This window comes from Eptatretus burgeri, chromosome 1, assembly GCF_056783735.1.
Source record: "Eptatretus burgeri isolate ZD-2024b chromosome 1, Ebu_testis_v1, whole genome shotgun sequence".
Taxonomy (NCBI): domain Eukaryota; kingdom Metazoa; phylum Chordata; class Myxini; order Myxiniformes; family Myxinidae; genus Eptatretus; species Eptatretus burgeri.
This window is the reverse complement of record NC_140961.1, coordinates 26,177,784-26,201,656: the sequence shown is the minus strand read 5'-3', so window position 1 is coordinate 26,201,656 and position 23,873 is coordinate 26,177,784. Positions and strand designations below refer to the sequence as shown.

The following is a 23,873-nucleotide window of genomic DNA, read 5'->3' as shown; positions in this document are numbered from 1 at the left end:
TTAATACCTCTTCTGTACTTTGTCCACAACATATTATTCATTTCAGCCTATGAATATTTATTTCACCCTCAATAAATATGTCTCACCGTTCGTCCATCAAAAAATGTCCTCTCCGGAAATGCATATTGTAGAAGAATTTTTATACATAAATAAAGGGTCTTTTTAAAAGTTTATTGTGTGTTTTACCAAGTGTGTATATACCTGCACTGATATTATGCTACAAAGTTTGAGTGTAACCAATAACCTTCTATTTGCATGGCCTGCACTGATTTCCTTACATGTGTCCGTCAAAAATGTGTCCTCTCCGGAAACACCTAAACTGCCACGAGTTATAAGGAAACTACTTGCTGGCTATAAATTTTGATGTTAGTAATTTTGTCATAATTCCAGAAATGGAATAATACTTGTGGAACATATGGAAACCAATGAAGGTTGATAGTGTTGTTATTTTGTGCTTATAGTTGAATTGTATTAATGACTGTTGTAGTTTAAAAAATACTCTCCTAACATCCTTGGGGTATTATTTTTAATAAGAAATATTCATTCAGAGGCTCCAAAAATTTGGATTTAAGTATTGTAATTAACAATGTTGGATTTGGAGAAATAAAAATATTAAAATATTGAGTTTGAACAATGTTGGTTGTGAGACAAACTTGGTACCCTCATTCATGCCAGTCAAAATAGGGTCTGACTGAGGACAAATTGGAATAGAAATCAAACCTGTGGTAATATCTTATGACAAACATGGTAAATAACATATAAAAAATCTAATGCAAAATATTTGGTGGAACATCATTTTTGGGGGTCCCTAGAAATTGGTAATTAGGGACCTGGCGAAATTAGGTTGCAAAGAATAGTGACCGCAAATATGATTACAGCTGGATTTACTTTGCTTCTTATGATACTCTGATAATGTCCCTTTACAGTCTTAATGAATAAGAATGACTGAAACAGCAGCCTGTGGCTAAGGGAGCCCCATACAGGGTTACCAAGACTAGATTTGTTTCATATTCGTTCAATAATCACTTCAATTACCAAAGAGCTCATAGGGAATCATATTAACAACCAGAGTTCATCAATTGTGGGGAGATGCCGCCCCTAGTCTGAAAAATATTACCAAATTTGGTACTCTTCCACTGTAAGTTGATGATGACAAAATGCAGTTCACGTCAAATTGTATGTGTCATCCTCTGCATTGTCATCAGAGTTCTCGGTTTTCATATTCTCACAGATGCCTCTGCATTCACTGCAAGCTGGTGTGCATTCCAGATCAAGTCCTCTGCATCCACAACGTTTTCCACACCCTGTCTTGCATTTGCATTTGCATCTTATGACCTATAACAGTGCTTTGGGTGCCACATCCAAATCTGTCATTAGAGGAAGCATCTTCCCTTCAATAACTTTCCAGCCCCAGTCCTCTGCCTGCAAGTTCATGCCCTTCCACTCCTGCACTTGGTGATAGACACGGAAACTGTGGTACTTCATTGCTCCTGAACTTGGTGCCAATACCTTTGGGTGCACCACCTTTTTGCTCGTCGTGACTAGTTCTTGGAATCTGTGGTATCTTAGCAAATCTGGACTGTCATTGGACTTTGTCTTGTATAAACAAAGCATAGCTTTCTGTCCTGCCTGAATTATCTCCTTCTTACTGGATGCAGAATTATTAAAAACCACAGCCTGCTCTTGAAAGCATTCACTGTTCTGTAGCAAGTTTAAAGCCACACCCTTCCCAAAACCAAACACTCGTGAAGTAGTGTCACATCCGAGAATACCATGCACAAATAGAATATTCTCACAGACAGTCTCGCCAAGGTGCTCACGTACACATCTGATGTTCAGAAATTTTTCAGTCTGTCCCTGTTTTGGCTCAGGTCTCCAGAAGACATCATGGCCCAAGTTCTTTGCATGGTAGCAGAGGAGTACCAGAAGATCTGTGTCATCTCCAACGAGAATCACCTCACGCTGAGCAGCAACTTGTATTGCTGTCTGCACGATAAGCAAGTCAGCGTCGCCTCTGGCGTGATGAACTTCACAACCTGCTGCTTCTTGGGAGTTGCTCAAAAAGTGAAGAAATCGCTGCTTATTTGCATTATTTGATAGAAATTCTTCTTTTTTGAGTTGGAGGGTCATCTGTGGTTGAAAGTGAACTGTTCGGCCTTGGCGCTTTCCAATTCGTCTCTGATGAGTGCCATCTTTGGTCGATGGCCCGCTAGTGTAGCCATCAAAGACAACAACTGCCTCTCTATAATGCTTCCTCACATAGGTCACGTATCTGTCCAAAATTGACTGAAAGGCTTCTCCGATTTGCAATGGGATCCTGTGAAGTAATGCACCACCATCAAGAACATACTGGCAGTTCAGAGGTACAGAATGTTGCTCCCCCTGTGGTAGGGTAGCCCAAATAGCTTTTGCAAGAGATGGTTTGTTTGCTTTCAATAGCACATGTTTAGTCTCAAACAAAGCAGGTAGAAATGAGCATAGTTCATATTTAAAGGCATACTTTAGATTTTCAGCCTGTGTTCCTGCAATTACCAGTCTCTGAAAGAGCAGTTGTGGATCAATTCTTACTTTTTCTCCATTTGTTCTGATTGTAGACTTCGACTCAGGAGTGATCACTTGATTTTTTTCTCCTGAAGACATATTGCTGAACATGTTACCCCTCCATTTCATTCAGAATTTTCTGCCCAACTTGCTCTGCTTGTTCCACATTGACATCATCCCTGGTTGCTACACCGGTTACAATATTATGCAATGTGGGGCTGTCTTCAAATGGATTTCTTTCAGCAAGGATGGAAATTAGTTTATTTGTATCATCCATATCTCTCATTTGCCGAGCTTTTGACAAATCCTTGTGTTGCTCACTCGTTGAATAGGTGACTGAGGTTAGTTGCTGCATGGCATTGTTCACCTCGGCACAAACAGGTCTGGACAGGCACCATACCAGTCGTTGTGTTTCAGTCATGCCCCGTCCTCTTGTCAAACCACCAGTTGTTTTAAGGCTTCTCATTAGAACCTGTTCTATCACAAGATCAGGTGACAGCCCTGCCCAAAAGCGATCCGACCTTCGTACAATGTGAAAGCCATCCATAAACTTTGAATACACGAATGGGTTACTGTCCTGCGGCTTTGTCATTTTCTGAAGGTGCAGGTACACTGACTTGGTATACAAGTTGTGCCCTGAGGCAGCAAAGTAGGGAAGCATGTCTTGGACAATCTGTAGATATAGCTTCCAATCACCCGTGCGTTCTGATCGTAGGAAGTCCCGTACTATGTCTACACATTTCATATACATACACCAAAGTTTCCCAGTTCTGTGTTCAATTGCATTCAATGCACTTGAGACCTTTTCTCTGATAATTCATAAAATGCTTGATAATTCTATCTTTAGTCCAGTCATCAGGAATCACTTAAGATTAATTAATGCTCCCTTGTTCTGAATTAAAACAATGCACCTTTCAGCATGGTCTGCTGGATGTTTTGCATGCAATTTATTTGGAGTTAATGATTACATCTAGTCTGAACTCTTGCTTCAAGAGATTCTTTATGTTAAATTTTACTTAACTTTCATCTTATTCATTCATTCTTATTTAAAAAATAGGCAAAATATGCTGATTTAGTGAAATTGAAAAGGCATGTTTCTTCAAGTTGAAAGGTGCTGCCATCTATTGATAGATATTAGCAGGGAGTACTCAATAATTCTGAAACCCTGACCTCTCAGAAAACACCAAGAAACAAAACATAATGAGAGCCAGGTCTTATAGAAACAAACCAGATACGAAAATGGCTGTATTAACCTGCTTTCTTTAGCTTCTGAGATATGAGGATTTAGCATTGAAATTATGTAATAAATCATTACTATTTTCATATTTTAGCCCTAATAATCATTGGCACCACCAGCAAATGTGCAGTGACACTAAAGAGGCTGAAATAAAGGATTTGGTTTTGATCAAACTACAGAATTATAAACCTGTTTACCTTTGGAGAGCTGAATTGACATTTTGGGGTGGGAACCCCCTGGGAATAAGATAAGGAACACACTAAAACTGTTCAGTCATGTGTTTATTTGAAAGATTCGGTACAAAAACATGGGTGAACACACCAAGATTGTGGATGTAGCTTAATTATTCACAAAGTTATGGTAATTTCATCATTTTAGCCCGTGCGACAGTTGCTCATGGATGACAATTTTCAATCATTACAATATGGTCCACCAAAAATATTTTATTAGATTTTTAGTATGTCATGCAGCAAACCTTTTCTCAACAAATATAAGTGGTTTCATATCTATTCCAATTAGTCCTAGGTTACACCCACTTTTGGGCTAGATTGACTGGCTCGTGAAATGGCCCATATACAGTAAACTAGCGAGTTTGTTTGTTTATTTTGTATGTTTCAAAACCCTTGGTTCAATTTCCCTGAATGTTGCTTTATCACATTATTTTCACACATGGAAAGGTCAACGTCACAATGAAACAATCAATTATTAATCAAATAGATGTAAAAAATAAAAATAAAAAGACAGAAGAAATAACGGCTCTTTGGCTGATCTGCGTCATACGTCGGATGCCTCCCTCAGCGGGGAGAGGGGCAGAGCTTGAACTCCATGCTGCACCTGTACCAAGGTTGCCAGGGTTTTTTTTCGGCTGTCCACCAAATCGATGATAAAAATCGGCCAAATCGCTTTGAAAAAGTCCAAAATTCGAAAAGTTCTCAAATTTTTGGAAATCCTGCTCTCCAGATTCTCTCAGCATGGGTGCCTTGTGAGTGAAGGAGGTCAACGGGCTGACCACTTACCTTGTGGTTGCAGCAGGTTGATTTCTGGAAACGTTCTCAAAGCGCGCCCTTCCGAATCAAACACTTTGAAATCTATCACTTCAAATTTCCGGCCACGTGCTTATTTTGCAGGCCAAGTCCATATTTGGAATTGCACACCACAATTGTGACACATAACCCATCAACCACATGTATGCGCATTGGGATAGCACTTGTGCATGAGGATTTTACACATTCAGGTGGGAAAGGGGGGGGGGGGCTTGTGACACATGGCTCTGATTGGCTATGGTCACCGAGAAATAAGCTGCTGTCACAAACCGGCTAGAAATAACCAGAAGCAATTTGGCCTTTCGGCATGAAATATAAAAAGGTCAAGTTTTATTCAAAAAATGATTTGGCCAGCACCTTTTTTCCTTTCCGGCTAAACGACAGTGAAAAAGGCCAAAATCGGTGAATTCCGCAATTCGTGAATCGGCGAGACCTGTTTGCTTGCAATGACTACAAGTAGACATTAATGATCCCTCGATGTTTCTCGACAAAGATTACACATATTAGAGGTAGACCCTCGCACAATTTCAACTTCATTCAAAAGTGAGTACACTACCTTTTGAGATGCCCTTTCAGCCCATGAAAAGTGTCAGCACAAGGAGGCCTCATTATTTTTCTTTCCCTAGTTTCTCTTTAAGACCATTCTCATGGATATGGTTGGTGAGAATGTTGTTTCCATCTCATTAATTGTGTGCTTTATTTATAACACGTGTTTATTAGTGGTTTTAAGCTCATTTTAAATGGTCTTTCCTTCATGAAACATTGTTACCTCTGAACAACAAAGCAGTTCCTAATTTAGCCTCCTGATGGACCTCAAGTTTAGGAACTGACTCTTCAGAAAGCGATTAATCAAGTTAATTAAGCAGCTAATTACTCTTAGGTGCCACTTTTGTGAATGGCCTTTGCTGATGCCCAATTTCCTTCATGCATCCCTGGATGTTGATAGAAAGTAATGGACTGCATGCCCCTATATACAAAGGGTTTTTCTTCAGGAACAGTCTGTATATGGTTCTTGTAATGGTGCTTTTATCCAAAAATGATGCTTATGCCAGCTTTTGGTGATGGGAGTGTGCAGTCGCGTGGAAAATAACCTGAATAAGTTGAATTGTTGGATTATTTCGAATCTAACATGAAGAACCTTTCAAACGTCTATCGTCCTTTTGGTGAAATAACAAAAATGTACACACAACTCGTGTGTGTGTGTGTGTGTGTGTGTGTGTGTGTGTGTGTGTGTGTGTGTGTGTGTGTGTGTGTGTGTGTGTGTGTGTGTGTGTGTGTGTGTGTGTGTGTGTGTGTGTGTGTGTGTGTGTGTGTGTGTGTGTTGTCGTTGATTGGTGTCTTCATCTGCAATTTTCTGAATGTGGAATGGAGTCCTGCCAGGGTGTACTCAAAGTATCCACCTTCATTTTGGTAAGAGGTCATGATTCATGGATCAAAGTGTGAAGTTTTCTGTTGTCAAAGTTTGGTGCCGAGGGCTCTCTTCAAGATCATCGTTGAGCCCAGGACAGCTTCCAACTGTTGTTAATATTATTACAATGTAGTTTGTAATAATATTCCCAGGGATGGTTTTTAACATCTCTGTGAGGTTCTTTGTCATCATTCCCACAGCTCCAACTATCACTGGTACTTTTTGGCATTCTTCAGCTTCCAGGATCTTTTCACTTCATCATGGAGGTCTTGGTATTTGGTCATTTTCTTGATTTCTGCATTGTTTCGTCCAAAAGCACCGGTATCAACACCTCAATTAGCAATGCCTTCTTCTCTCTTTTTTGTATCGAAGTATGATATCTGGTCGCAACGCTTTGTTTTCAATGTTCACGCTCGATGGGATCATTAGGTCGTACGTGAGCGGCACTTCCATGTTTTCAGTCCATTCTTTTGGTTAATGTTCCCACAAATTTTCTGGAACTGGGGTATCAAAGCTTTTGCAGATGTGCCAGTGGTTAACATTACAAACTCTGTTGTGTCGTTGTGTGTACAGCCATTCTGACATGAGAATCTTTTTTTTGTGTTCGGTCATTAAGCATAACGTATCACTCTTTGCTAACGCCACCTCCACCCCTCCTCTTTCTCTCTTCCCCCTCCCCCCCCACTCACTCTCTCTGTCCGCTCGTCGCTCCCCCCTCCGAATAAAATGCAGCAATCTCCTCCTACACCTCTGTCGCTGTGTCTCTCTCTCTCTCTCTCTCTCTCTCTCTCTCTCTCTCTCTCTCTCTCACTCACTCACTCACTCACTCACTCACTCACTCACCACTCACTCACCACTCACTCACTCACTCACTCACCTCTCTCTCTCTCTCTCTCACTCTCACTCTCACTCTCACTCTCACTCTCACTCTCACTCTCTCACTCTCTCTCACTCTCTCACTCTCTCACTCTCTCACTCTCTCACTCTCTCACTCTCTCACTCTCTCACTCTCTCACTCTCTCACTCTCTCACTCTCTCACTCTCTCACTCTCTCACTCTCTCACTCTCTCACTCTCTCACTCTCTCACTCTCTCACTCTCTCACTCTCTCACTCTCTCACTCTCTCACTCTCTCACTCTCTCACTCTCTCACTCTCTCACTCTCTCTCACTCTCTCACTCTCTCACTCTCTCACTCTCTCACTCTCTCACTCTCTCACTCTCTCACTCTCTCTCTCGCTCACACTCACTCACTCACTCTCACTCTCACTCTCACTCTCACTCTCACTCTCACTCTCACTCTCACTCTCACTCTCTCACTCTCACTCTCTCACTCTCTCACTCTCTCACTCTCACTCTCACTCTCACACTCTCACTCTCACTCTCACTCTCTCACACTCTCACACTCTCACACTCTCACACTCTCACACTCTCACACTCTCACACTCTCACACTCTCACACTCTCACACTCTCACACTCACACTCTCACACTCTCACACTCTCACACTCTCACACTCTCACACTCTCACACTCTCACACTCTCACACTCTCACACTCTCACACTCTCACACTCTCACACTCTCACACTCTCACACTCTCACACTCTCACACTCTCACACTCTCACACTCTCACACTCTCACACTCTCACACTCTCACACTCTCACACTCTCACACTCTCACACTCTCACACTCTCACACTCTCACACTCTCACACTCTCACACTCTCACACTCTCACACTCTCACACTCTCACTCTCTCACTCTCTCACTCTCTCACTCTCTCACTCTCTCACTCTCTCACTCTCTCACTCTCTCACTCTCTCACACTCTCACACTCTCACTCTCTCACTCTCTCACTCTCTCACTCACCCCTCTCTGCCACAGTGTATAGCATCGCTTTGTGAGGAATCCCACTCGACCCACCTCCATCCCCCTTCCTTGCTCTTCTTCCCTTCCTAGATTCCTCTTCTTCACCCACTCCCCACCTCTCCCTTCCGTCCATCCTCTCTCCCTCCCCTCCTCTCTCTCTCTCTCTCTCTCTCTCTCTCTCTCTCTCTCTCTCTCTCTCTCTCTCTCTCTCTCTCTCTCTCTCTCTCTCTCTCTCTCTCTCTCTCTCTCTCTCTCTCTCTCTCTCTCTCTCTCTCTCTTTCTCCACCCACCTCCCCTTCACACCTCCTTTAACGAAGCGACAGGTTGTATTTGCTAGTATATCATAAATGCAAAGTTATATGTTCGTAGTGATCGTAAGGTATGTATAAATAAATAATAATTTAAAAGTTGTTTGTTGGCATTGATGGTAAGGTGTCGATAAATAATGGTTACCAAATGCATATACAATGCTGTTCTGTTCTATCCCTCAAAGTTTTAAATTTTGGCCAAGATTCGGAAATACAATCATGTCACATTATTTTTCCGATCCCAAAATAATTTGATTTTCCTCATGTCCAAATATTATTTATACATGTGCAGAATATGAAGGAAATCCATCTCGTCATTTTCAGTATTTACTCCGGAAAGGTGCGTGGACTGACATGACACAAAATATAACCCTCCAAATGGCCTGACTCTTTGTTGGGGGCTAAAAATTGCATAAAGTGGAGTTTAATGGTGACAAAAGACTTTTACTTCATCTTCTTAACACTTGAACCAAACACATGATTTTGATGAAACTTCTACACAAGCTTCATATCTGATGCCAAACGAAGATGTATTGACCGCATCAAAACATGCGCTCATAAGGGTGTCTACGGAGGGGGAGGGTGATTTGACACCCCCCCCCAAAAAAAAAATAGGTTCTTGTCATGGTTTTTTAAGCAATTTTTTTTAATTGTTTTTAAAATTTTGTTTTTAAAATTTTAACCGGTTTCCACAGCCTTGTTGCATACCAGCCTGCTGTACTACTTGAGCATTAGCTTGCCTTTTCACCAAGCTCAGATGTGCTTGGGGCTAGTGTGGGGATTATATGTTCTTTATTATTATTGCCATATGACACCACTATTTTTGGTTTGCGGATGCCAGCAGTGACCACTATTTTCGTTGTGTCTGTCTGTCTGTCTGTCTGTCTGTCTGTTTGTGACTCTCTCCAGAGCATAGCTCCGTGACGTTTGATGCGGTCTTTATGAAACTTGGACACAAGTTAGATATCATGGTCTAGTTGTGTCTTATTGGATGAGGGGCGTCCCACGCCCCTTGTGGGTGGAGCCACGCCCACTTGAACTTTTTATTTATTTTTATTTTTACTTTTTTCTCGATTTTTTTTTTCGCAATTTCATTTCCTAGAAGGTGTGCGTAATGTCCCTAAGTACAACATACAAAAGAATCCGATTTGATTTGGTCAATTTTGATGGAAGGGATAGGTTTTTACGGGAGGGCTTCCTCAAAAGCTTCTACTAACTCAATTGTACCTATCGTGGCATTGTTCAATAATGCCCGCGAACTATCGTCGCCTCCCGGCTAATTCTTATTATTGTTGCTAATATTATTAGTATTAATTAATATATTCTTTGTTAGAATGTTATCATCGTTTTTGTTATTTATTTTGTAATTAGAATGGCATGCTGTGGTGGAAGGATGTATTAAGCTGCTTTATATACCTTAACATGGCGTGCATTTAAAAGGTGGGAATTCTAATGGATGATTTTTGTAGTTAGTTAGCCGAATCAACTCAGGAGGTCATAACCATTATTTTGGTGTATCACATTCCACATGAGAATGCTGTAGTCGAACTCTGCAAAAAAAACATGCCGCACACATGCACATGCACATGCACAAGCACACACACACACACACACACACACACACACACACACACACACACACACACACACACACACACACACACACACACACACACACACACACACACACACACACACCTCATCCATTTATCGTAGAATCTTAAAGGGTCCACACTCTACAGGATCTTATGGGTCTTCAGAGTCTTTTGGATCCTTGGGGGCTTTTCGGTCCTCAGGGACTTTTGAGTCATCTGGGTTTTTTGGGTCTTTTGGGTCCTTGGGGTCCTCTGGATCTTTTGGGTCCTTTGGGTCTTCTGGATCTTTTGGGTCTTCAGAGTCTTTTGTGTCTTCAGGGTCTTTTAGGTCCATAACAGTCAGGAGGTGTGTCTGATTGATATATATATATATATATATATATATATATATATATATATATATATATATATATATATATATATATATATATATATATATATATATTGTTGCGGATTCGCGCCCGCCGGCGTGCGAGCGGCCACGTAACTCGAATCGCGGAACGTCGCCCACCAGACGGACAATCCCGTCGTGACCCTCTCGGACTAACGCCGGGAACTAGTCACGGGTGGGCCTTTCGGCCTCACCACGATCGTGCCAATCGGCCCCCCGCGTGGGATAGGGTTGTTCGCCAAATTCGACCTACCTAAGTACCCACACGGAGGGTAGACCGGGCGGTCGCACCTCGCCGCAGGTCGACTTCGGACACGGGCCACTTAAGCGACCCGTTCCGTACTATCGGGATAACCGAGCGGTGTTATCGTCAACCTCGAAGGTTCGATTAATTATTGGGCGTATTTAGCCCACGACCAACCCTTTACGTGAAGTAAGATGGAGATTCAATAAAAGAAAAGACGAAGCGAAACGGGAAAAACAGTTCAACATAAAGCACATTTATTCCGCGGCAAACGGAAAGCACACATATACAATTATGCACCAAAAGCAAATGTAAAAGTAACACGACAATTCTGCACAAAAAGCAAATGCAACAAAAGAGAAACACAATGCAGATCTACTACCGACTACCGAGCACATGGCAACACTTATACAGTTTTACTTCACAGACGGCGCCGACAACACATATACTCCAAAGCAAAAGAAAAAGGGGCCACCCTCAACGATAAGGGGGCAGACGGGCCTGGGGCCGAGACCGCGTCGAGCCAACCCGTCTGGTGATGAGCCGCAAAATGGCGGCGGCGCCCCGACTCCGCGGGCCTCGCTGGCACTGCCTGGAATGGGGTGGGAACGGGGCCCCCTTCTCACACTATCTCAGTGCGGGGGGAAACAGGGGGGGGGTTGTTGATGCTCGGGGGAATGAGGATATCTGGCTGGCTTGGGTCCCGCGATGAGTGACGCCACTGCGACCTCGACCGCGTTACCGGCCTCCCCTCTCCGCAGCTCCCCGACTCTGACACGAGCGCCGACCTCCACAAAGATTCTTGGCTTCTCCAGCCTCTCCGGACCCCGACAGACACTCTCTCGACTGATTTCGCCACCGCCACAACTCTCCAACTCTTTCCTCTTCTCAACTCCCTCCAACTGCCCCGATTCGCTCCGCGCTCGGTGCTTTATAGTCCGACAGGAGAAATCATATGCAGATTTTTGGATCAGGAATGGCTCGGGGGCGGAGCCACGCTCCCCATTGGACAGAGGAAAAGTGGGCGTGAATCATTCTTGATCCGCGAATCTGCATATAGCGATTATACTCCGACGCGCCTGGAGGCGGGGCCAAATCGCCCCACGCTCGCTGATAGGACGGAACAGAAGTGGGCGTGAATCATTCTTGATCCGATTTCTCGGAAAGGCTGGTGTTTTTGCACCCGCTGCTTGGTGCGCGCCCTGTACGAGTCCAGTATCGGTGCCCACAAGCGGCGCGGGAATGGCGGTGATGCGATGGTTGTGAGGGCGAGTTGTGACGGTAAAGGTCGTGGCTGTTGGCGTTGCTGTTGTTGTGAAGCGGCGTTGCGGTTGGTGGTTGGTGTGTGAAAGCGGTTGTGGAGAAGGTGGATGTTGTGAAGGCGGTTCTGGAGAAGGTGGCTGTGGTTGTCGAGATGCGGTTGGTGGTGGTTGTGGTGGTAGTAATGGCGGTTGGTCCAAAATAAAGATAGTAAAAGAAAAACGGCTATCTAAAAGGGTCGCAGCCCGAATGAATGACATTTATTCCCTCTAAACAACGGGTTTGGGCTAACTACACATATACTTACAGAGATATCTCACCTACGGGACCTGAATGGTGGTTTGCGAATTTCGTCAACCACAACAAATATATATATATATATATATATATATATATATATATATATATATATATATATATATATATATATATATATATATATATATATATCCATTCTCTGCAACATTTTGGATGGTGGAAATTTTGGAAATGTGATGGAGATGGCACTGTTGTTATCACAGGTTGTGGATTACAGTACACAGAAAGCTCACTGATGCAGACGTGATGGCAGATGTGTCTGGTTTATCAGAAAGGGTTTCTAATCTCGAACCTCCTTGCGTTACAGAGCTCTTATGTATGGTGTTCACAACAGCATCCATTCCAAACCATGTATGAACCAGATGTAGCGTTACAGGATAAATTACTGTCAGATAGTTTCATGCCATGTAAGTGGAGCCATGCATGGAAAAAACGTCTCCCAAGCAGTGACCAGAATTTACTTTTGGCATTCACTTCGACTTGTTTTGGTCACTGGCATTTTATTGCTTTGTCCAGGAATCTGTGATCATGATCCAAGTAAAACAGGTTTCATGAGGTGAATGTCTTCCACATCGTGCTTCCACCAGTCTTCAGGTAAGATGTTGTGTGCTTTACCTGGGCATCCAGCTTGTCATGATGTCACAAAATTAATTACACTCGAACATTCAAATTTAAAATTCCTGAACTTAATGTTCGTGAAAAACTCGCTACATTTTCGTGCAATGGTAGGAGAAGATGTAGTTTATAGTTTGTCCTTTTCAAACACTGAATGGACTCGATTGTTAATTGTTAAGTCTTCTTCATGAGTATGCAGTACAAGGCATCATTGGCTGAAGGTGCGGTTGTACCCTCTGCTGGTTAGGGCAGGAATTTGGACATGCTGTTGGCGATAGCTCGCCTACTCGGCGAAGGACACCATGAGATCTTCAGCATCCACCAACGAATGCTGGCAGTTGGGATTCCCATTCAACATCCATTCGTGGGACGTCACACACACTGATGACAGTTTATAGCTGGGTCGGGATTCAAACCAAAGTTAGAGACAGCTCAGAGGCGTGTGTCTTGTCAGCCCAATAGTTAAGTCAATGAACTGGAATTGACGAGCTTCCTTTGGTTGTTATCGCCATTTGTGGGTTTCAGGAGTCGGGAACCTCCCAGAACTCAAAATCTCCACCTCCTTTTTGGTAACGGATCATGATTCATGAACCAAACTGTGAAACTTCGTTCTCATAGCCTTGTTCCAAGGACTCTTTTCAGGATCTTCCCTGAACCTCTGACAGCCTCCACTTGTAGCTCATTTGTGGAGATATTCTCCAGTATGATTTTTCAGTTCTCAGCAAGAGTTTTCTTTATCATTCCTGTAGCTCCGACTATCACTGGTACAATTTCAGCTTTGTTCAATTTCCAATCCTTTTGACTTCATTTTTCAAATCCTGGTATTTGGTCATTTTCATGATTTCTGCGGCATTTAGTCAAAAGTCATTGGGAACTGAAACCTCGATCAACAATGCTGACTTTTCCTTTTTGTGTTTGAGCATAGCACCGTGTCCGGACGGAATGCTTTGTTTGCAATGTCCACACTTGACGGGATCATCTTGTCATGTGTCAGCATTATATGTTCATTTTCTTGGATTGGATTTAGTTTGTGTTTCCATGATTGTTCTGGAACCAGGATGTTGAAATGTTTACAGATGTGCCAGTGGATTATGGCACAGATTCCTGACATGAAATTTTTACATCCCAAAAGGAGGTGACTGGTACTTTCTTTTTCTACCCCACAAAACCTGCATTTGTCCGATTGGCTCAATCCCAACATTTTCTTGAAGGCATTAGTGTAGTGTCCTTGGTCTTTGGCATTGTTGATTACTCATTCTCCATCCAAACTAATTTGACCTCTTCTTAGCCATTCCAATGAGCCTTCCTTATCGATCCCCATCCTTGTTAAGCTAATTTTTTTTTAATCTTCCTGCTCTTTTCTCTTCCACCCATTTGTTAGACTATATGTACTGATATTTCTTTTTGTAGTTTTCCTTTTTTTTCTTCTTTGTAATCATTGGGCTTGTGTTTGTTTCTGTTTCGTTTACCTCTGTAGTATCCATCATTTGCACCTGTTTTTGAAAGTTTGTTGCTAAATGGATTAAGGATCCCTTTTCTGGTATGTTGTTTCCTTGCTCGTACACAAATGTCATCCGATAGTCTGTTGAGCTTTTCACATACGCCGTTAGTCCTACACACAATATTCTTGCTTAAGCTCCATGAAACCACCTCCTTATTCTCGTCTCGGTAAGTACAACCTCGGTATGCATTGGTTTTTGGAGAATATCTTGTGAATAGTTAGAAGTTTCCTTGTTTTAGTGTTTAAATTGTTGATGTCCAATTTGGAGCCATTTTATAGTTGCACAGCGACATTGTAATTCCGGCACTTCAACTTGGTTTCTCGCTTTGGTTTTGTTTCTTGGAAAGAGGGATGACTTCAGAATTAGTCTTATTCTGCATAGGTACTCTTTGATGATTATTTTGCACATTTTTTAGTGTTGTACGTGAGGGCCTTCTTCTGTTCCAATGTATTTGTAGAATGCTACATTTTCTCGTTCCTATATTGTTGTACTTTGATCGATTGAGATGTTCCCATCTAAATCCATGGGCTGGCAGGATGGCCTGGAGGTACGCATACTCACCTCTAAGCTGTCGAGCCTGGGTTTGAATTCAGATCCAGTTATAAACTGCCATTCTGGTGTTTCATTAATGTGTGTGCTGTCGCTCGGATGGACGTTAAACTGGAGTCCTATCTGCTGGCATTGAAGATCCCAAGGTGTCCTTCGTGAAGAGTTGGCAAGCTGTCGCCGGCACCCTGAACAAATTACAAATAACTGCCCTAACCAGCAGGGGCACTGAATCAGTGGCACAGCCATGCCCCCAGCCAATGATGCGACCCAACAGCCTTGTGCTGCGTACGAAAGAAGAGGAATCTTGATCCTTTCCTCATGAGGCTAGATCAACCAGGTTCAAATACCACATACTATACGTGTATTTGTTCATTGTCTCCTCTTGTCCTTGTAAGTTATGTAAAGCTACACCAATGTCTACTGTCCTTTCTTTGTGTACATTTGGCTTATGTGCAATAGTGGGGCAAGTTAGCATAACAATTGTGCATTTTGTGAGGAAAGCACCAAATTTGGCACACTAGTAGCCTAACATATTATGAACAGATTTGGATATTGGGCCATCTCAAATTCAGCCGCTGCTGGCTGTGGCAGCCATTTTCTACTACCATCAAAAATTTTGAGATGGCCCAATATCCAAATCTGTTCATAATATGATAGGCTACTAGTGTGCCAAATTTGGTGCTTTCCTCACAAAATGCACAATTGTTATGCTATATTTAGCTAAGTTGCCCCACTACAAGCTTCTGCATGAGCCTTAGGTCAATGTTATTTCTTTAAACTCTAGGTTTTATGAATCCAACATCTTCGTTGTGGATAACTGCTGTACGAGAAAAGAAAAGGCAAAAACGCGACTCCTATAAACTGCCTTTCTTTTTTTCTTGGATGGCGTCCACATCCTCTACAAGCGTTGCGTGGCTTGTCGTTGGGGAAAGAAGGAAGTGATCGAGGCAAAACATGAAAAATTAATTTCCTCCTTGTCAATCAAAAAGAAAAACAAGATTGAAACAAATTTTCTTTGATATTATAGGCATGTAGATTTTGTGCAAACATTTCAGTTCTGCAGTTGGAAATCCATGATTTGTGATTAAAGTAGTTACTCGATCTTCATTTATTCGGTTTACCTTTTGAGGACCAAGTGGTGAATGTTTGTTTATCCATGTCATAGCATGTTAACTCGAACGGTCAATTATTTTTTTTGTGAATGGCATCCAAGGATTGTCAATTGACTGGACATCTTGCACCATGATTTGTGGTTACTTCTGCCACGGAAGGTGGACAGAGGTTATGGTTTCATCCCTGTATGTTTGTTTGTCTGTGAGCAGGATATCTCAAAAAGTTATGGACGGATTTGGACGAACCTTTGTGTACAGGGTGGTTAGGTGACAAGAACAAGCAGATTAGAATTTGCTTCAGGTCCGAATCCAGATCCGGCCTATCAGTGGTATAAAAAACGTAAACAAATCAGCCTGGTCGAGGTACGCGCTCTACCGAGCACCTATCGAGTTTTTTTTCTTTCTGTTTTGCCTGCTATCAATGTGCATTGACCATATTTGTCACTCAAATTCCATTTCAATATTATTTTGAGTGTCCGACCCTGCTACCCGTGCGTGGGGGATGCAGCTCCTGAAAAATGCCGCAAGTATCAGGGTCCGTGAATGTCGAGCCATTGTTTTTTTTTTTTTTTTGTTAAATATAGTCTCGGCTCGTGGAAGAGCGATTACACTGAACAAATCAGGACACAACATCATAAAGGGAACAGCAGGAGGAAGGGAAAACACCAACAGCAGGGTGGAAATAGAAAGTAGACAGGGATGGACGGATAAACAAGGAATGCAGGCAACGATGAGAGGAAAGGGAGAACACAAAGCGTGGACAATATGAATACATAAGCAAAGTTGTGTTTGACCAGTTTGTGATTTTGTCAAGGTCTGAGGAGAGTGAAGAAGCTGTTGCCTGTCTGCTAGAAGGATGAGAGACGTCACGGCAGAGAGTGGAGTCGACAGCAAAGAGATAAAGAGGATTTTCCAGAGAGTGAGATCACTGATGAAGATTATGAATGAGATGGGGCCAAGATCACTGCCTTGGGGTACTCCAGCCTTGATAGGGAGAGGAGAAGAAAGGGTTCCGTTTAGAGACACACTTTGACAATGAGAGTGGAAGAAGTCAGGAACACTAGAGTGGAGTTGGCCTTGGATTCCATTAGCAATCAGTTGAGAGAGCAAGGCAGGATGCCAGACTGTATCGAAAGCTCGAGATATGTCCAGAGCAACGGCCCTGATCTCATGTCTGATATTGAGGGTTCCACCATTGTTGGGAGAGTAGAAGCAGCATTTACAATGTAGAATGATCAGGTCTGAATATGAATTGATGATCTGAGATGAGGCTGTTGGAGAAAAGGAATGATTTTTAGCTCACCTTGAATGTAGTTCTAGGGAGCTTATAGAATGGCACGTCGTTCGTCAGTCCATCTGTCCATCCGTTCACATATACTTGCAACTTCTTCTCTGAAACTACACATACAATGTTCACCACCCATGATGCACTAAAGTTTTTCACACCATTAAAAATATCAAGGTCTAAGGGGGTCTACAGGGGGTTTCCCCCCAAAATAGGTATTTGCTTTCTTTTCAGAAACTACACACACAATTCCGATGAAACTTTACAACAACCCTCAACACGCATTATGTACCAAAGATTGTTCACGGCATTAAAAAAACGTTGGGGTCTAGGGGGATTACGGGGTGGTTGACCCCCAAAATATGTGTTTGCTTTCTTCTCTGAAACTACAAACACAATTCTGATGAAACCTCACCACAACCTTCATCAGCCATAATGTACTGATGTTTGTTCAGGACATTAAAAAAAAAATTGGGGTCGAAGGGGTTCAACGGGGGGGGGGGGAGGGGGTGGGGGGTGGGGAGGGTGGTTGCCCCTCCAAATATGTATTTGCTTTCTTCTCCGAAACCACACACACAATTTTGAAAGTTGACCACAACCTTCATCACCTGTGACATACCAAAGTTTGTTCACATCATTAAAAAAAAAATCCATAGGTATTTACTTTCTTCTCCATTACACATTTTGTGGGTCATCCATGCCTACCAGTGGTTCCCTGGTTATTGGGTCGCCGAAATAGGTGACCCTTATTGTCAGTAATTCTGTCTGTTTGTTTGGATGTTTGTTTGGATGTTTGTTCGTTTGTCATCAGCATAATTGGTAGTAAGTGTGGGCGGATTTTGACCAAACTCGGGTGGTAGGTACATCTTATGACCATGTGCTTTGGAAATTGTGATGGTTGCTAGGGACGCTTTGGTTCCCTAGCAACAGCCGAAAACCTTCAAAATCGGTACCGTTCACAAAAAATCAATTCCGAAAGCATTGTCCCATGTAGGGTTATGAAATTCGACACGAATGATCTACAGGTGATGCTCTATCAAATATATTCCGGTTTTTGTGATATATGGAATACTTTACCTGCAGCGCCCCCAACAATTAGGGTATGCGCGAAAATTGAAGGCCCCCTAGCGACCAGGTGAGTGCATCGATATGAATGAAACTTTGCAGGTTCATGGTACTCAATGAGTACTACAACTTTGCTTCAGGACATATTGACCGATTTTGCTTTGGTCAGGGGTCAAAGGTCAATTAGTGCAAAAAATCGATAATATACGAGAGCTGGAGGTGCCTTCGTGCCAAATGATACTCCTCCTAGGGTTATGGTCGGATGGTCATGAAAATTCACACTAATCGTCTGGAATACATTGTGCACAAATTATCAAGCCGGATTTTCGATTTAGACCTTTGTTCACCCACAGCACCCCCTTAAACTTTGGGGATTTCCGATTTCAAACCGCATTTTCGGTACTTTTCATTCAAATGGATACCGAGTAGTTATCAGTAGATGGAACTGGATGAGATTTGATATGCATAATCTTAAGGTGATTCCCTATCCGCTATATGACATCTATTTTGCTCTATATCTTATAGTTTCCATGCTCGGCGACCCATCGCCGCCTACCGGCTTGTCTTATACAGCGGCTACCAGGTGAGCACCCAGGGGTATTGCTCATGTTATTTCAACTGCGTTGAAGGATTCCATGACCCTGCTTATGATTGGAAGGAAGCTAATTGGGCTGTAGTTAAGGGGATCCGTTTTTTGCACTTTTTTATGTAATGCTGTGATGTTGGCTGATTTCCAATTTCCCAGGTGGATAAAGGAGACCAGTCCTGAAGTGTAAAAAAAAAAAATATATATCAATCAAATAACAATAATTTTTTAAACCCTGAATATGTTAAGCATGAATGTGGAAGCAGGACGGACTTTATGACCCATGAATACGCAGGGTTTGCAAATAGCGAATCTGCAAATAGCGGGGTCCGATCGTATTGCTTTTTCCATTTTTAATTTTCTTGTTAAGTTAATTTATGTATTTATTTACTTATTTATTTATTTTCATTTTGTGTGAAAAGTTGCATTTCTTTTTCTCCAAATTCATATTAATTTTGGTATTTGTCACAGTCTTGTCACTGAAACTTGTCCCAGTGTTTGTGTTTGATGCTGAAAATGTAAATTTGCCTTGGAGAGAGTTGATATTTATTTACCATCGACCAAAAGCTTAAGAATGATTTGTGTTCATGAAGAAGGACAACTTTTCTGACCTCGCCATAATACATAATTGTCATTTATGGTGGAGATGTAGAAAATGCATCAATAAAATAAAATTCCATCATCTGAGAAAATTCTGATTGAATAGTGGCACAAGGTCATCCCGATTCACAAAAAGGGGGTCCGAGTTATTTTTCTCGACCCTGCAGCCAAACTTGCTGGAACTCACAATTGAAGCTGATTTAAAATAATTCCTATTTTTGAAATCATGAAGTCATTCATAGAACCTTCCCCAACTCTGAACACACACCACTTGTTCAGCATTTATCCCTGCAGGATTACTGGACACCATGTCTGCTGTTTCTCTTGTCACAGAAACACATTGAATCGACCTGAATCCCAATCAAGTAATATGACCTGTTTGTATTCAGATGTTCCCAGAATTTTTTACAGTCTTGCAGCCAACTTTACTTGCTAAGTGCTCTATCAATGATGTGTCTAGTCTTTTCCACACCTGGGTGGCACATGTAGCATGCTGATCTTAATCGTATGCTTGCTTCTGCTTTGATCCCCGACCCAAATCCTACCCCCACTCACCCAATGACACTCCAAGTATTCTTGAATCCGTTTAATTAAACATACATACAACCAATTTCATTTCTCGACCTGTATTAGTAATAGTTTTGCTTTCATATTAGTGGTTCGAGTGCACTGCAATATGCGAACGATAACTCAGTAATCAAGCTTCCTAACTGGTGCTCATACTCACATGGAAAAAAATCTCTCCCCCCCCCCCTTGTGAGGGTGGATGTGGGGGAGGGAGACAACTTACGATTTTCACCCGATCTGCGCCAAATTTTGCATCCATGTTGGTAGTACCCAGGGTGACCCCCCCCTCCCTCCCAAGACGAATTGCCAATGCTCCTGAAGGGATCAGGTGTTTCAAGTTTTCAAATTATGCAGTATGGCAAACATGGTGCACTAATATTTCACAATGAAGATTTTGTACATTGGAAGGACGATGTCATATGCTTTCCTCAGGTCCAGAAACAGCACGTATGTCATAGTATTCTGGTCTCTGGCCTTCACTAACTATCTTGCACAAAATATAATATCCATGCAACCTCGGACACTGCAGAACCCACAATGGAAGTCCGAAAGAACTTCCTCAACCACCTATTATAACCTTCTTTTGATTAACTTAGCAAATAACTTTCCTATCACATCAAGGAAACTGATTCCATACCTGCTATCATACCATGTGAGATCTCCATTCTTTTGTATTGGTATTAACACTGCATCTCTCCACTCCACTGGGACTCTTTCAATCATCATGCCACACTTCCTTATACAAGTCCAAGATGTAATCCGTCCAGATTACTCAATACTTCACCATCATAGGCAGGATTCTGTTTTGACCTACAGCTCTCTCTTCTCAGGGTCTCCATTGCTTCTGTACATTCCTCTTCAGTGGGTGGCTCACATATTTATCTCTCACTGGGTAATGGTGAGCGGACTGAATTTCACATTCATTCAAAGGTGCTCCAAATGTTCAACACGGCTTTGAAGTGGTTGTTCCATTGCTGAAGTGACTCAATTGGGCCCATGCATAGTTGTCCTTCCTATTTCCTGATTGCTGTTGGTTTAATGGGTCCAAGGCCAGCTCTTCCTCACTGATTCTCTCTCAGGCCTTTCCACACTCCTCTTCCCAAGGTGCCTTTTTGCATTTCTCCCTCCACCTCACCCGTTACAAGCCTGGTGTTGGCTTAGTGGTTAGGGTGGCGGCTTGGGATCCTCGGGTCCTGAGTTCAAGCCCCGTTGCCCGCTGAATCAATATACACCAGGAGGTTGACTCAGCCTGTCATCCTTCCGAGGTCGGAAAAATGAGTACCAGTGTACTGGTAAGGGGGACACTGCATCAGTGGCATAGCTGCGTCCCAACCAATGATGCAACCAGCAGCCACAGTCTGCACTCGATAGAGAGAGACCTCGCCCGTTTTCCTCTGAAACCAATCGTTTTTGGTTATTTTCACTTTTCTATGTAGCACACACCTTTGCATGTCACTACGATGTTGGGTCTTTCACCATCTCGCTAACAACATGTTGCATTTGATGACGAACTCGTTAACCCGCGCAAGCGAAGAAAAATACAGGGTTGAGCAATTGGGTCATTTCCGTCCATCCGTCTTGTCAGTTTATGATCGAGGAACTGCTCATTTGAAATTGAATGTTATGTTTTTAACACTCATCAGAACATGAATATGAAGACAAGTCCACCATTTTACCGTAACTTGGCTCAGCATTTGTCACGATCACACATGTACAGAGAGGAGTGAGTATACATGCATAACTAATCTTTTTACTCTGTCTGTCTACCTGGCAGGCAAACAAAATTGAAAATCATTCCAAACAGGAAACGTACTGTTTTTGAGGACGTTATAAAGGACACAAACAACAAACATGAAGAACTAATGTAATGTGTTTGATAGGGTGATGAATAGCAACCAATCAAAAATAGACGAATCTCACAAAGATCGGCAAAATGTCAATATCTCTGTCAAATATAAACATAAAATCACAAAATTGGTGTCAAATTAAAGGTTATATATTTACGTATTAAAATATATTTTGGTTATGCTAATTATCTCATTTGCATATAAATTAAATTTGACTTAAAGACAATAATTCCCACAAAAATGCAAGAATTTCCATTTTCTTTCATAGTAATTACCACACATCAGTTTTTTTTGTCAAAAAACATTACTTTAGTGTTGCCAGATACAAGCCAGGTTGACAAAAAATAAATTAAAAAAAATTGAATTTTTTTAATTTGGCTAATTAGCATAAAATACAAAGCACAATGAATCGTTCGAAAATCATGCGAAATCAGATTAATCAATAGAATTAATTACCTGACCTGATATCTATATTAATATTTCGGCACACCCCTTTCTTTGTTCCACCATCAGATTTTTGTTACTGCATGAAATGAAACAAGATTTGGCACATATACTAATGATATTATTGTCTTCCTTAAAAGGCCCCTCAAAATTCGTTTTGATGCATTTTCACAAACTCCAACGGATTCCATTCAAATTCGGTACGATTATGGCTTTTGGTCCAACTTTGGTCATTGGCTATAAATTTTTTCCATAACACTTCCGATATTCGAAAAATTCCATAAATCGATATCCCTTATGGGATTTTCCATTCAAATCCACTCAAGTTTAAGGCCTACGGGGGACGCAAATTTCCACTTTGCCCCGGGAGCTGTTTACTTCCGCTACGCCAAGCTGTTAGGGTTAGGGTTTGGGTTAGTGTTAGGGTTAGCTACCCTAACACTAACCCTAACAGCTAACCCTAACCCTAACAGCTAACCCTAACCCTAACCCCTAACCCTAACCGCTAACCCTAACCGCTAACTGCTAACCGCTAACCACTAACCACTAACCGCTAACAGCTATTCAGGAAATTTGCAAGAAAGCCCGGGCAACACTGGGCTTTATTGCTAGCCCGAGCAACGCCGGGCATTACTACTAGTAATACAGAACTGCGACTTATGATGTCCGTTGGTGTTTAAGGGAAACATAACTATTGTATTTTCTGTTTGAGTAAAAGTAGTGGAAATAATTATAAATGCATTGATATGCTAATTAGGATCCGCTATTATGGAAATTCTAATTTTCGTAAATATCTCAACTTCTGGTTCATGGTAATTTGTAAATGAGGAATCTACACATATGTTTGGAGGGTCAAGGAATAAAGTGAACATATTTCCTTTGTTGTCAGAGATGTAGAATAATGTTTGGATAGCTTAATTATCTGCTTATATATCTTAATATCTTAACTTTCTCATGAGTAGCATCAACGGCCCTGCCACGCTCCCAGCAATGATGGAACCAGTAGTCACAGGCTACATATAAAATAATAATGCAGGAAAATAATACTTTATTTTATGTTCTTAATAGTTATTTTATTCATGAAGATAAATATCTCAAAAACAATGTGCTAACATGTTAATTGAGGGTACAGTTTGGATAAATTTTAAAGATGAAGTCCCGAACCCTACTTCCCTCCATTACCCCTGAAGCTTGTGCATTGTGGATTTGCGGTTCATGGGAATTTTTCAAGAATGTCATAACGATACATAGCACAATATCTCAAAAAGTTATGGATTGATTCACACAAAACTTGGTGGACACTTTGGGTGTGTGACGAGGACGAATCTACTCAATTTTGGTGAAAATCCGAATCCGGATCCGGACACGATAATTATTTAATTTCAAAAGTGATTCTTCACCATTGAGAGATTGGGCCTCACCAAAACCACTTTAGCCTCACCAAAGGAGAGGGTGTTGCATTTGGGTCCGTTTGTTTGTTTGTCTGTC

General features: G+C 41.9%; 1 long non-coding RNA gene across 2 annotated transcripts in view; it reads left to right on the top strand.

Annotated features, from left to right (window-relative positions):
* Window positions 1–23,873, top strand: part of LOC147034061 (uncharacterized) — an 81,762-nt gene that overhangs the window by 36,570 nt on the left and 21,319 nt on the right. Inside the window, exon 1 of one of the 2 annotated variants that reach the window (XR_015056709.1) lies at window positions 14,446–14,496. The exons of the other annotated variant lie outside the window; for it this stretch is intronic. This is a non-coding gene — a long non-coding RNA (uncharacterized LOC147034061). Of the gene's footprint in view, window positions 1–14,445; window positions 14,497–23,873 lie in introns of those variants that run through there. 2 annotated transcript variants of the gene reach the window in all.